The sequence below is a fragment of the Schistocerca serialis genome, chromosome 9 (genome assembly GCF_023864345.2).
Source record: "Schistocerca serialis cubense isolate TAMUIC-IGC-003099 chromosome 9, iqSchSeri2.2, whole genome shotgun sequence".
Lineage (NCBI taxonomy): Eukaryota > Metazoa > Arthropoda > Insecta > Orthoptera > Acrididae > Schistocerca > Schistocerca serialis.
Genome location: NC_064646.1, coordinates 265,659,905 through 265,673,796, shown reverse-complemented (window position 1 = coordinate 265,673,796; position 13,892 = coordinate 265,659,905).

The following is a 13,892-nucleotide window of genomic DNA, read 5'->3' as shown; positions in this document are numbered from 1 at the left end:
CAGTCATTTCCTGTCCTATTCCTCTCGCAAATGGAACAAGCGAAAACGAAACTTTTATTGACAACGTACATTACATTACTGTTAAAACATGTTGTTGTTTTTCCAGTCCACTTCTCTGAGCTCGTAACGGATTTCAATTGCCGGCGTAAGTATTTTGAGAAGTACAGTCAAAGATCGTTAGGATTTATTTTTAGCATTTGTGATGGGATATCCCTACATGATTTTTGCTACCGCTTCTAGTCACAGACTGCTGTGGGTCTTACGCCAGTGGATGTAAATAGAACTGACGAAGTGTTTCCGGCTGACTCTGTCGGTGATTCGCGACGTTTCCATGAATTTCGTGCAGTCATAAATTTCTGTCCAAGGGAAACTGGAAATTTTTCCGCGTCAAGTCCACACATTTCTCGAGCAATTTGTAACTGGAATAGCTAGATACCATGGATAAGCGCGCTTGCGAAACGTAGCCAAGGCTCAACGGGGCTCTTCCAGGGAAGAAGGGAAGGAAGGAAGGAAGGAAGGAAGGAAGGTTAGGGTTTATCGTCCCGTCGATATCGACGTCGTTAGAGACGGAGCACAAGGTCGGACTGTTTCAAGGATGGGGACGGAATCGGCCGTGCCCTTTCAGAGAAATCATCCAGGAATTTGTCTGGGGCGATTTAGGGAAATCACAGAAAACCTAAATCTGGATAGTCGTACGCGGATTTGAGCCGTGGCTCTCCCGAATGCAAAGCCATTGCGCTGACCACTGCGCCACCATGAGGGCTCTTAGATTTTACAGGTACGGATTACCCTTACCGTGCTGCTCCTCGCGTTCTATTTTCACCGACAGAATGTAAGAACAAAAACTGCTTGCTCACCTCCTTGGGAAAGGCAAACTTTGCGATGCTTTTCGTCGTCGATGTAGATTCCATACGACATTCATATTTTTTTCTTACTGCGAGAACGAAAAATAAAAAAAGACTCATATTCATCCAGTCGTAAGTTTCCCGCCATTCCCTAAATTAGGCAAATACCCGAATAATTACTGGCGGAGCCCTTGAGGAGAGAACTTTTCCTAGAGTGTATAATAAGGCTCGGGTCACACACAGTACTGCAAAAAGAAGAAGGGAACTGATCTTAGACTTACTTTAGTGTTATATCACTCAGTGATGTATCTGAAAAAAGAAGACCTCCTTGACGGAAACCAGCTTCCTCTCCGGAATTATCAATGAAACGAATCTCAAATCGCATTCTCCACATACAATATACTTGTGCCATGTGCATTAGTAGCCGAAAATATTCTGTACTCCTATTCTTTCGATGTTATTCCGTAACACAGCGATACCCACAATAAAATCTCATACATGACAGAAACCGGCACGATATTCTGCGTCGACAGTTATCCACACATTCACAGAAGTAATATCCTTTGTGTGTCAAAGGATTGTAATAGAACAACTACTATCCACGTTTTTCATTAATGGCTTAGCGAATAGTATTATATGCAGACTCTGAGTGTTATCTATGAAGAAAATTTACTTTTAGTGTATGAGGACGTTTCATCCGAAAAATATTAACGCAGTATTAATTAGCTACTGCCTAAGAAACCACCATCCACGTGCAAATCTTGACAGCTAGCTCAGAGTGAACAGAAATGTTAAAACACACTGAAAATGCACTTCGCTAAACGTAAAAAGTGTTCGAATACACGACAAATAGGACGCATTTGAGTCACTCATTTCTTGCAAATAGGACTACCTGGGAGTAACGGTGTGTAGCGACATCAAAGAAAACGAACGTATAACTTGAATTCTATGTACAGCAAATGATAGCCTTTGATTCATTATTAGTACATTGGAAAACTGCAATTTTTCAAGAGGTCATTTACAAATCTGAAACTTCCTGGCACATTAAAACTGTGTGCCGGACCGAGACTCGAACTCGGGACCTTTGCCTTTCGTGGACTAGCGCTCTACCTTCTGAGCTACCCAAGCACGACTCACGCCCCGTCCTCACAGCTTCACTTTGCCCGCGAAAGGCAAAGGTCCCGAGTGCGAGTCTCGGTCCGGCACACAGTTTTAATCTGCCAGGAAGTTTCATATCAGCGCACACTCCATTGCAGAGTGAAAATCTCATTCTGTATTTACGAATCTACCTGTACAGGAACACTGATCAAGTGCCTACGATCTGTGTCAGGTAGAACTAACAGAGAAAACCGATAGTACCCAAAAAAAGAAGCAGCAGTTGTTTCTGGCATTTTTTAATAGCGAGAGAGTGAAAATTTTTTACTGGAACACGCTAGGACTTGGCCCAAATCTGCTCAGGAAATACATATCAACACAATAAACGAAATAATACAAATACAACAAACCACAGATCAAGTGAAAACCAAAACTAACGGTCAAATTGGCAACACTATTTAAAGAAATACAAATAAATACACTTTTAGCCAGAAGTATGGAAACAAACAGAACTGGTGGTTTTATGTGCAGTATTTCACGTCAATAAAAGTCAGATCAGGCAAAAAAAAATAGTACCACATTCAAAAAACAGCAGTACCAAACGAGGGGATACCGAAAAAATGTGCAAGCACACGACGCTTGCTGGTGTGAGCGGTCGAAGATAAAATCACATATCATTATACTGGAACGAATCTGTTTTTACATTTGTAAGTAAAGTCAAACTGTAAATATGTTTCGTTGTAGACCAATAAAAGTAAACGCGTTTGGTGACAAAAAGACGTCCTTTGCTGTAGTTGCACAGAGACCTTTGAAAAAGCTTCAATAAAAGCAAGGCTGTTTACTTGCTTCATACTTATTCAGCTGAATTAGTCCTCAGACAATGATGACGCCAACTCCTAATGGAAATAAAAACTGACCATTTAGAGCCCGTTCACTTCATGCGAATCTGCAGTGCAAATGTGTGCAGAACATGTGTCCTCCAAAGCTAGTTGGTAATGCTTAACGTGGGTTAGCAAGCCTGACGAGTTGGAGGTCTGTAAATGACGCACCGCGTCAAATACGGAACTTTTTAAAACACTGGAAAGCGATGAAAGAAAGCAGGAATGTCTACGATGTCTTTTTAAACTGTTGCGCAGCTGCCCTCTGTTAAAGAAAACATTTTCTTCAAACTGAAGGTATTGTATACAGTGTGGCAAATGAATGTCATTGTCAATGCATTTGGTGAAAGAGCTAGACGCGGCTCTAGAGATAACGATATCCCTCCAGTTCACTTGGAGTCTTCTGGAACTATGGCAGATAAAAAATTCTTCGTCGACCACATAAGGCATATGGCGAAGATCATGTGCAAGATAATGCCAACAAAAGTAAAGCTGTTTCATAAAGATTAGCCAGCAACGAGTACAAGTTAGTCACACACACTACGACCAGTCCAACATTCCACTGCAACCGTCTTCACACTAAACAAGCTGTGAAACAGGCCTTGCTTTGTCACATTAATCACACGGCGTGTTTCATCTGAAGATTCGTTACAAACTACAGCTGCACTCATTATGGTGTGTGACTAGCCTGTCGCCGTTGCCGGTTAACAAACAATCCGGAAAAAATATTTTATCACTGTTTCTCCATCCATTACATTTAACTTGGCTAATGATACTGACTGATCCAGGGCGCGGAAACGAGACATTTGATGCTGTGTCTAGCAGAGGAAGTGCTGGAAAGAGGAAGGGGCCATCAAGTGAACGGTTCACGGTCAGAAACGGGAATTTTCGCTCAAAAACGAAAAGACTGCATGGCAACCAAAACAATGTGGGGTACTCACGCGAGTGAAAATCCGCGGACTTCAAAAGAAGTAAGAATCGTGAAGTTTTCTCTAAAATAACTCCGTGGAACAAGGCGAGGAGTAGCTCCTCCTGTTCATGCGTTTGTAGCAAATCTATAGACATATTAACTGTGAAATAAGTACAACTTTGAACATGGCTGACGTTTGCAGCAACCGTATACACAAATTTGAAAATTACGTAAAAATCTGCCAACCGTTTGCATAGGTTTTCTATATACCTTGACCAGGTTTCGTCACCTCTAAGGGTGACTTCATCAGAAGGTAAGGTAATTACATGAAGAACATATCGTCAAAGATGAACAGTGATTTAAGAGCTAAGTTGCTCAAGTCATACATTAAAATATAAGACATAATGTTCTTCAAAAAGTCAAACATTAAAACATAAGTAACACCGGTTTGGTGTGAGGAGACTGACTCTGTGGCAACTAGTCACGCTGCCAAGTAAACGTAATGTAGGGCGCGCCACAAGCGGGCCACTAGTAACGTGATCAAAACAATTTTGTATATTACACATTTTCTGAAGTAAATCATTCGTAAAGCCAATATGGCTTTTAACAAAAATTAATTTTACAAATTATTGAGTAACATCTATAAATGAGCTTCAAACGGGAGAAAATAGTACAAAGTTCGCTACGTTTTACGTAGCACAGATAGAAACAGAGTTAAATACGACTGGAATTATCCCGTTTGAAGCTCACTTATAAGCGTCACTCACGAACTATGGCATTATTAGCGAGCGTCAAAAATAAGCAGGAGTGTGCAGCATATTATTCCATTCACGGGGATCATAGTGTCGACAGAAATATGGTGCAAGGAAACAACAAATTTGACAAGGCGTAAATAATGACGGGGGAACTCAAATAATTCTGTTCAATAGGGATATTCTCCAAAGCATTCCATAACAGAATTGAAGATCATCTTCATAAACAGACTGGTGAGTACCAGGCCAGCTTCAGGAAAGGACGTTCTTGCCCAGAGCTAATTTTGAACCTGGAAAACCTCATCAGGTACAAGTCGACTGTAGGTTGGACTATGTCACTGTATTCGTTGATTTCAAAAAAGTGTAAGACTCAGTTGACTGTAAGTCATTAGTGAAGAATTAGGAGTGGATGATACATCCACTAATCTAAGTAAACATATTCTGATCGAAACTGTGTCACAAGTTAAATTCATTGGCAAGACCTCGGACCCCTTTAAAATCAAAACTGGCGATGGAAAAGGTGATGCACTATTTTCACTTCTTTTTAACTGTGTCTTAGAAAGAATCATTCGATGATGCTGATGTTCGGTTTGCGCGGCGCTCAACTGCGCTGCCATCAGCGTCCATACGTAATCCCAATTTTTACACAGTCCATTTTTTTCACAATCCAATCTAGCCACTGTCACAAATTATGATGACGAATTGATGAGGACGATACAGTCACCCAGCCACAGGCACAGAAAATCCCCAACCCGGCCGGGAATCGAACCCGGGACCCCATGATTCACAGGCAGCAACGCTAGCCACTAGACCACGAGCTGCGGTCAAGGTCATTCGGTAATGGAGGAAGACACTTAGCCAAAAAGAGCGGAATGTAGAACGGTTAGACTAGGCCCGGATTGAAAGGGGTGTACGTCGGCAGCTTGGCCTAGCCAACAATATTAACTCAGCAATCATTAAGGTTAATAGAGACATCTGATAAAGATTGGAAATTTCTCCACTAACTGATGTAAAAATCGGTAACTAAGTAAAAATAGCGATATTGCAGTAAAGTCAACAAAAGAAAGCAGGAAACATAATCTAAAAATGGCATGGTACAAAGGGGAATCACACTAGAAAAAGGGAATCAAAAACGGATTTCATAAACCGATTTCCCAATGCCGTGTCTGGGTAGTCACGTAAACACTTCAGAATCGATTCCGGAAATCCACTTCTTGTTGCCGGTTTTCCGATTCCGCAATCGATTTTTGCTGGCTAATACGGACGGAATGGCTTTTTTTATGGTGAAGGATAAATAGAAACATTAGACTGAAGCTATTTACACCTCGTTTAATTGAAGAAAAATAGCGATTGTGTTGATTAAATCATAAACTGCATCACCTGTTTTCCTAGCGCTATATTTAACTGGACTAGCAAACCGGCTTCAGATCTTAACATGTAAACGCGACAGCGAAAAACAGTTACCCAAATTCGGTTTCCGTCTTTCGGAAGATGTGTCGCCTGTAAACGTAGAGCCGGCCGAAGTGGCCGAGCGGTTCTAGGCGCTACAGTCTGGAACCGCGCGACCGCTACGGTTGCATGTTCGAATCCTGCCTCGGGCATGGATGTGAGTGATGTCCTTAGGTTAGTTAGGTTTAAGTAGCTCTAAGTTCTAGGGGAGAAAGAAAACTGGCGTTCTACGGATCGGAGCGTGGAATGTCAGATCCCTTAATCGGGTAGGTAGGTTAGAAAATTTAAAAAGGGAAATGGATAGGTTGAAGTTAGATATAGTGGGAATTAGTGAAGTTCGGTGGCAGGAGGAACAACACTTCTGGTCAGGTGACTACAGGGTTATAAACACAAAATCAAATAGGGGTAATGCAGGAGTAGGTTTAATAATGAATAGGAAAATAGGAATGCGGATAAGCTACAACAAACAGCATAGTGAACGCATTATTGTGGCCAAGATAGATACGAAGCCCACACCTACTACAGTAGTACAAGTTTATGTGCCAACTAGCTCTGCAGATGACGAAGAAATTGAAGAAATGTATGATGAAATAAAAGAAATTATTCAGATAGTGAAGGGAGACGAAAATTTAATAGTCATGGGTGACTGGAATTCGTCAGTAGGAAAAGGGAGAGAAGGAAACATAGTCGGTGAATACGGATTGGGGCTAAGAAATGAAAGAGGAAGCCGCCTGGTAGAATTTTGCACAGAGCACAACATAATCATAGCTAACACTTGGTTTAAGAATCATGAAAGAAGGTTGTATACATGGAAGAACCCTGGAGATACTAAAAGGTATCAGATAGATTATATAATGGTAAGACAGAGATTTAGGAACCAGGTTTTAAATTGCAAGACATTTCCAGGGGCAGATGTGGACTCTGACCACAATCTATTGGTTATGACCTGTAGATTAAAACTGAAGAAACTGCAAAAAGGTGGGAATTTAAGGAGATGGGACCTGGATAAACTGAAAGAACCAGAGGTTGTACAGAGTTTCAGGGAGAGCATAAGGGAGCATTTGCCAGGAATGGGGGAAACAAATACGGTAGAAGAAGAATGGGTAGCTTTGAGGGATGAAGTAGTGAAGGCAGCAGAGGATCAAGTAGGTAAAAAGACGAGGGCTGGTAGAAATCCTTGGGTAACAGAGGAAATATTGAATTTAATTGATGAAAGGAGAAAATATAAAAATGCAGTAAATGAAGCAGGCAAAAAGGAATACAAACGTCTCAAAAATGAGATCGACAGGAAGTGCAAAATGGCTAAGCAGGGATGGCTAGAGGACAAATGTAAGGATGTAGAGGCTTATCTCACTAGGGGTAAGATAGATACTGCCTAGAGGAAAATTAAAGAGACCTTTGGAGATACGAGAACGACTTGTATGAATATCAAGAGCTCAGATGGAAACCCAGTTCTAAGCAAAGAAGGGAAAGCAGAAAGGTGGAAGGAGTATATAGAGGGTCTATACAAGGGAGATGTACTTGAGAACAATATTATGGAAATGGAAGAGGATGTAGATGAAGATGAAATGGGAGATACGATACTGCGTGAAGAGTTTGACAGAGCACTGAAAGACCTGAGTCGAATCAAGGCCCCCGGAGTAGACAACATTCCATTGGAACTACTGACGGCCTTGGGAGAGCCAGTCCTGACAAAACTCTACCATCTGGTGAGCAAGATGTATGAAACAGGCGAAATACCCTCAGACTTCAAGAAGAATATAATAATTCCAATCCCAAAGAAAGCAGGTGTTGACAGATGTGAAAATTACCGAACTATCAGTTTAATAAGTCACAGCTGCAAAATACTAACACGAATTCTTTACAGACGAATGGAAAAACTAGTAGAAGCCAACCTCGGGGAAGATCAGTTTGGATTCCGTAGAAACACTGGAACACGTGAGGCAATACTGACCTTACGACTTATCTTAGAAGAAAGATTAAGGAAAGGCAAACCTACATTTCTAGCATTTGTAGACTTAGAGAAAGCTTTTGACAATGTTGACTGGAATACTCTCTTTCAAATTCTAAAGGTGGCAGGGGTAAAATACAGGGAGCGAAAGGCTATTTACAATTTGTACAGAAACCAGATGGCAGTTATAAGAGTTGAGGGACATGAAAGGGAAGCAGTGGTTGGGAAGGGAGTAAGACAGGGTTGTAGCCTCTCCCCGATGTTGTTCAATCTGTATATTGAGCAAGCAGTAAAGGAAACAAAAGAAAAATTCGGAGTGAGTATTAAAATCCATGGAGAAGAAATAAAAACTTTGAGGTTCGCCGATGACATTGTAATTCTGTCAGAGACAGCAAAAGACTTGGAAGAGCAGCTGAATGGAATGGACAGTGTCTTGAAAGGAGGATATAAGATGAACATCAACAAAAGCAAAACGAGGATAATGGAATGTAGTCGAATTAAGTCGGGTGATGCTGAGGGAATTAGATTAGGAAATGAGACACTTAAAGTAGTAAAGGAGTTTTGCTATTTGGGGAGCAAAATAATGTAGACTGGCAATGGCAAGGAAAGCTTTTCTGAAGAAGAGAAATTTGTTAACATCGAGTATAGATTTAAGTGTCAGGAAATCATTTCTGAAAGTATTTGTATGGAGTGTAGCCATGTATGGAAGTGAAACATGGACGATAAATAGTTTGGACAAGAAGAGAAGCTTTCGAAATGTGGTGCACAGAAGAATGCTGAAGATTAGATGGGTAGATCACATAACTAATGAGGAAGTATTGAATAGGATTGGGGAGAAGAGAAGTTTGTGGTACAACTTGACCAGAAGACGGGATCGGTTGGTATGACATGTTCTGAGGCATCAAGGGATCACCAATTTAGTATTGGAGGGCAGCGTGGAGGGTAAAAATCGTAGAGGGAGACCAAGAGATGAATACACTAAGCAGATTCAGAAGGATGTAGATTGCAGTAGGTACTGGGAGATGAAGAAGCTTGCACAGGATAGAGTAGCATGGAGAGCTGCATCAAACCAGTCTCAGGACTGAAGACCACAACAACAAACAACAAGTTCTAGGGGACTGATGACCTCACATGTTAAGTCCCATAGTGCTCAGAGCCATTTTTGTAAACGTAGAGATTGTCATGCAAGACTTCACAGCCTTTGTCACAACACCACCACCTCACAGTTCTGAAAGCGAGACAGTTTCCCCATATATATATCTCGATGGTTCGTCCCTTTCTCCCTAGAAAACGAATCACACTTTGCTGCTCCCAACGCCGTGGACGTGTGAAGCACAGCAGCCATCTTTAACAATTGACAGCGCCGTGCGGTACGCTGACTTCGCCTTTACAGCCGTAACTTGGCTACAAAAATTAGGTTTCAGATTTGCTCTCGTGGGCTTAAAATTGCCTTAATAGCGACATTTATCAAAAAACTTTCATCTCTATTTCATTCCCTTAGGGGTGTAATTTAAAAAAAAAAAACCTTCTTAAATTATGCCTACAGCATAAAATCAAGACCCTCTCAAAACTTCAAGTTTCTGTCCTTAGCGGTTTGGGCTGGATTATGGTAAGTCAGTGAATTAGTCAGGGCATTTCCTGTTATACACGACGTTCGGAAATTACCGTTACAAACTTCTAGGACTTGTAGAGAGGAGTGAGTATACGCTACAGCCGTTTGAAAACACGTTTGCTAGGTAGGTTTGCAACAAGGTGGTCATGATGTTGGTGCAACACGGTTGAATATCCGTTTGCGGAATACACCGACATGATCGTTCCATATGGCGAAGCTCACGGTAATGGAAGAGTTGCTCGTCATCCTTGTCAAGATCGTTATGCACAACGTTCTACTGTATCGAGTACTGTTTTCGCCAAAATTACGCACCGGGCGTGTTTGTGGTGCTTCGAAGAGACGCCGTACACCTACCCGAATTGGAAGGGGCTGTACTCCGTCGTGTTGAACAGAACCCGTCACCAAGTACACGAGCAATTGCTCGTGCAATGGATGTTTCTCTCAGAATCATCTGGTATCTTATGGATGATCAACAATTGCACCCATGCTACCTCCAACACTCCATACCACCTCTAACACTTACAGACACATGAATGAGGCTCGAACGAAGTCAGAGAGGTAGGATGCACGTCAAATGACAGCATCCAATCCGACGTAAGTACCCCCTGCCCCCCGCCCCACCATGACTACCCTGTTGCAGTCCTAGCAAACATGTTTTCAAGCGGCTCTGGCACGGAAACGGTACGTTTCCGGACATTGGTTCCTATTCGAAATACACCGAAGCGCCAAAGAAACTGGTACAGGCATGCTTATTCAAATACAGAGATGTCTACACCGGCTAAATAAGGCGCTACGGTCGGCAATGCCTATATAAGACAACAATTATCTGGCGCAGTTGTTAGATCGGTTATTGCTGCTATAATGACAGGTTATCAAGATTTAAAAGAGTTCGACCGTGGTGTTACAGTCGGCGCGCGAGCGATGGGACACAGCATCTACGAGGTAGCGGTGAAGTGGAGATTTTTTCCGTACGACCATTTCACGAGTTTACCGTGAATGTCGGGAACCCGGTAAAACATAAAAGCTCCGGCACTGCTGCGGCCGGAAAAGATCCTGCAAGAACGGGACCAACGAGGCCTGAAAAGAATCGTTCAACGTGACAGAAATGCAATCCTTCCCCATATTGCTGCAGATTTCAATGCTGGGCCATCAACAAGTGTCAGCGTGCGAACCATTCAACGGAACATCATCGAAATGGGCTTTTGGAGCCGAAGGCCCACTCGTGTACCCTTGATGACTACACGACACAAAGCTTTACGCCTCACCTGGGCCCGTCGACACTGACATTCGACTGTTGATGACTGGAAACATGTTGCCTGGTCGGACGAGTCTCGTTTCTAATTGTATTGAGCGGATGGACGTGTACGGGTTTGGAAAAAAAAATGTTCAAATGTGTGTGAAATCTTGCGGGAGTTAACTGCTAAGGTCATCAGTCCCTGAGTTTACACACTACTTAACCTAAATTATCCTAAGGACAAATACACACACCCATGCCCGAGGGAGGACTCGAACCTCCGCCGTGACCAGCCTCACAGTCCATGACTGCAGCGCCCTAGACCGCTCGGCTAATCACGCGTGGCACGGGTTTGGAGACAACCTCATGAATCCATGGAAATTGTATGTCAGCAGAGGAATGTTCAAGCTGGTGGAGGATCTGTAATGGTGTGCGGCGTGTGCAGTTGGAATAATGGAAATGTCGTGTGGCTAGGGCCTCCCGTCGGGTAGACCGTTCGCCTGGTGCAGGTCTTTCGATTTGACGCCACTTCGGCGACCTGCGCGTCGATGGGGATGAAATGATGATGATTAGGACAACACAACACCCAGTCCCTGAGCGGAGAAAATCTCCGACCCAGCCGGGAATTGAACCCGGGCCCTTAGGATTGACAGTCTGTCACGCTGACCACTCAGCTACCGGGGCGGACTGCAGTTGGAATGATATGGGATCCCTAATAAGTTTAAATACGACCTTGACAGGTGACACGTAAGTATGCATCCTGTTGGACCACCTGCATCCATTCATGTCCATTGTGCATTCGTCTGATTTGGGCAATTCCAGCCTGACAATGCAACACCCCACACGCCCAGAAGATTGTGGTTTGTTGCATCGAAAGCAACCAGGAACACTCTACTGAGCTTCAACACTTCCGCTGGGCACCAAACATCCCAGACATGGGCATTATTGAGCATATCTGGGATGCCTTGCAACGTGTTGTTCAGAAGAGATCTCCACTCCCTCGTACTCTTCCGGAGTTTTGGACAGTTCTGCAGGATTCATAGTGTCAATTCCCTCCAGCACAACTAGAGACATCAATCGAGTCCATACCACGTTGTGTTGCGGCACTTTTGCGTGCTCGCGGGGGCCCTACACAACATTAGGCAGGTGTACCAGTTTCTCTGCCTCTTTAGTGTATTATGTACTCACTCCACTCTACAAGTCCTAGATGTTTTCAAGGGGGATTTCCGAGCACCCTGTGCATAGAGATTTACTGCACTTTGCCATATCAGCAATAGGACAAGAGTTGCCTACAGAAGCGTTGCCGGCTTGTTGCTCAGTGCAACGCCCGCCTCAGTCCACCGCCGCTGACAGCTCTCCACAGGTTGGGTGGGAGGTCCAGGCTGCTCGGACAATGGGAGTGACCCGCGGGGAGCGCCCTGCCTCGATCTCGGGCCGTAACTCTGGGAGGAACACGCTGTTACGACACGGCGTGCCCTAATGAGACCAGTGGCGACATCGGCGTTTTAAAGGCCGCCCTAATAAAGATACCGGCCCCGCCGGCGCGACACAGATACCGCCGCTGCCTCGTTAGTCCATCCCTTATCGGTCGGCACTAACTCACTCCGTGAGCTGAGCTGGCAGCCACACAGACGGGCAGATACGCCAGGAATGCACCCCTGTCTAGAAAAGACCGACTGCGGTAGCACGCGTGCACTTCAAATATTCGTGTAACCGTGTCACTGGCGGGACACAGCATTCGTCTCTGCTTTTACTTGCTGTCGCAGTTGATCGAGGTGTAATGAAGGCAATACAAGCAGCAGTAGATACCGCCCTTCACGACATAAACATCAGTGCGGTACACATCTGATGATGCTGTAGATCACACGAGTTTTCGACTGTCTTGTCTGTAATAAGACAATGAACACGGCAGTCACTACCGTAGTGATGATGAAAACGCCATGCACTAAGACACACTTCCCGTAACATTACACACACTGCCGTAGTTTTATGGCACTGCCTTGCGAAATAGAGCCCACAGCTTCAGCCCTGCCCTGCCCTTCCCCAGAAACCTTTCCAGTGTGTGTGTGTGTGTGTGTGTGTGTGTGTGTGTGTGTGTGTGTGTGTGTATTAACGTGACAGGAAGTGGATATATTAAACGACTGACACGACAACGTAAGTATGGAACATGTGATTTCAAACACTTTCTTCTTGTTTTTCGTTCGTGTACGATTCATTTGTAGTCATACCAGACACAATCAATTGCCTACGTCTTAAGTGTCGAAGTTGTATCTAAATGTATCAGGAGTCCCATATCACTCCAACCGCACACGCCCCACACCATTACAGAGCCTCCACCAGCTTGATTGTTGCGAGATCATAGTGTTCATTTTCCTGTGTGTGCGGTTCCTCATTCAACACTTAAAGCCGATAAATCTAATAATAGTCATCACGAGACCGTAAAGCACTATTTCTGCAGGTATAACTTCAAAAAGAAAGAGATAATTTCAGTGGTAATATGATACCAAAAAAACGTACAAGAAAATCAGGTTAACTGATAGGGAAAGGCTGTACGGAATGAATAGTAGCAACCGAGCATTACATTCTTTAAATATTAGTTTAATTTATTGGTGGTTTTCCTTATCTGTCCATACAGCCGAGGTTACCTTCAACGTGTGATCTTTCGCCGAAGTTGATTGCCATGCACGGATGTCAGTAAAAGATTAACTCCATGTCTTACATGAGGTGACTTGAAAAAGTAAGTTAAACGTTATCACGGCAGACCAAGTAACTTTTATTGAATGCTGCACTATATTTCATAGTGACACAAATACATTACACTATTTATCAACATATTCAGCCAGTCTCTGCAAATAAGGATCCGAACTTTCTACCAAATGGCTCTGAGCACTATGGGACTCAACTGCTGAGGTCATTAGTCCCCTAGAACTTAGAACTAGTTAAACCTAACTAACCTAAGGACATCACAAACATCCATGCCCGAGGCAGGATTCGAACCTGCGACCGTAGCGGTCTTGCGGTTCCAGACTGCAGCGCCTTTAACCGCACGGCCACTTCGGCCGGCAAACTTTCTACCAGTCGTTCATTTCCTCGACTGTAGCAATCCGCTCCTTGCTCATGAACCCATTCGTGAACCGCTATGTGAACGTTCTCATCAAATCTCTTT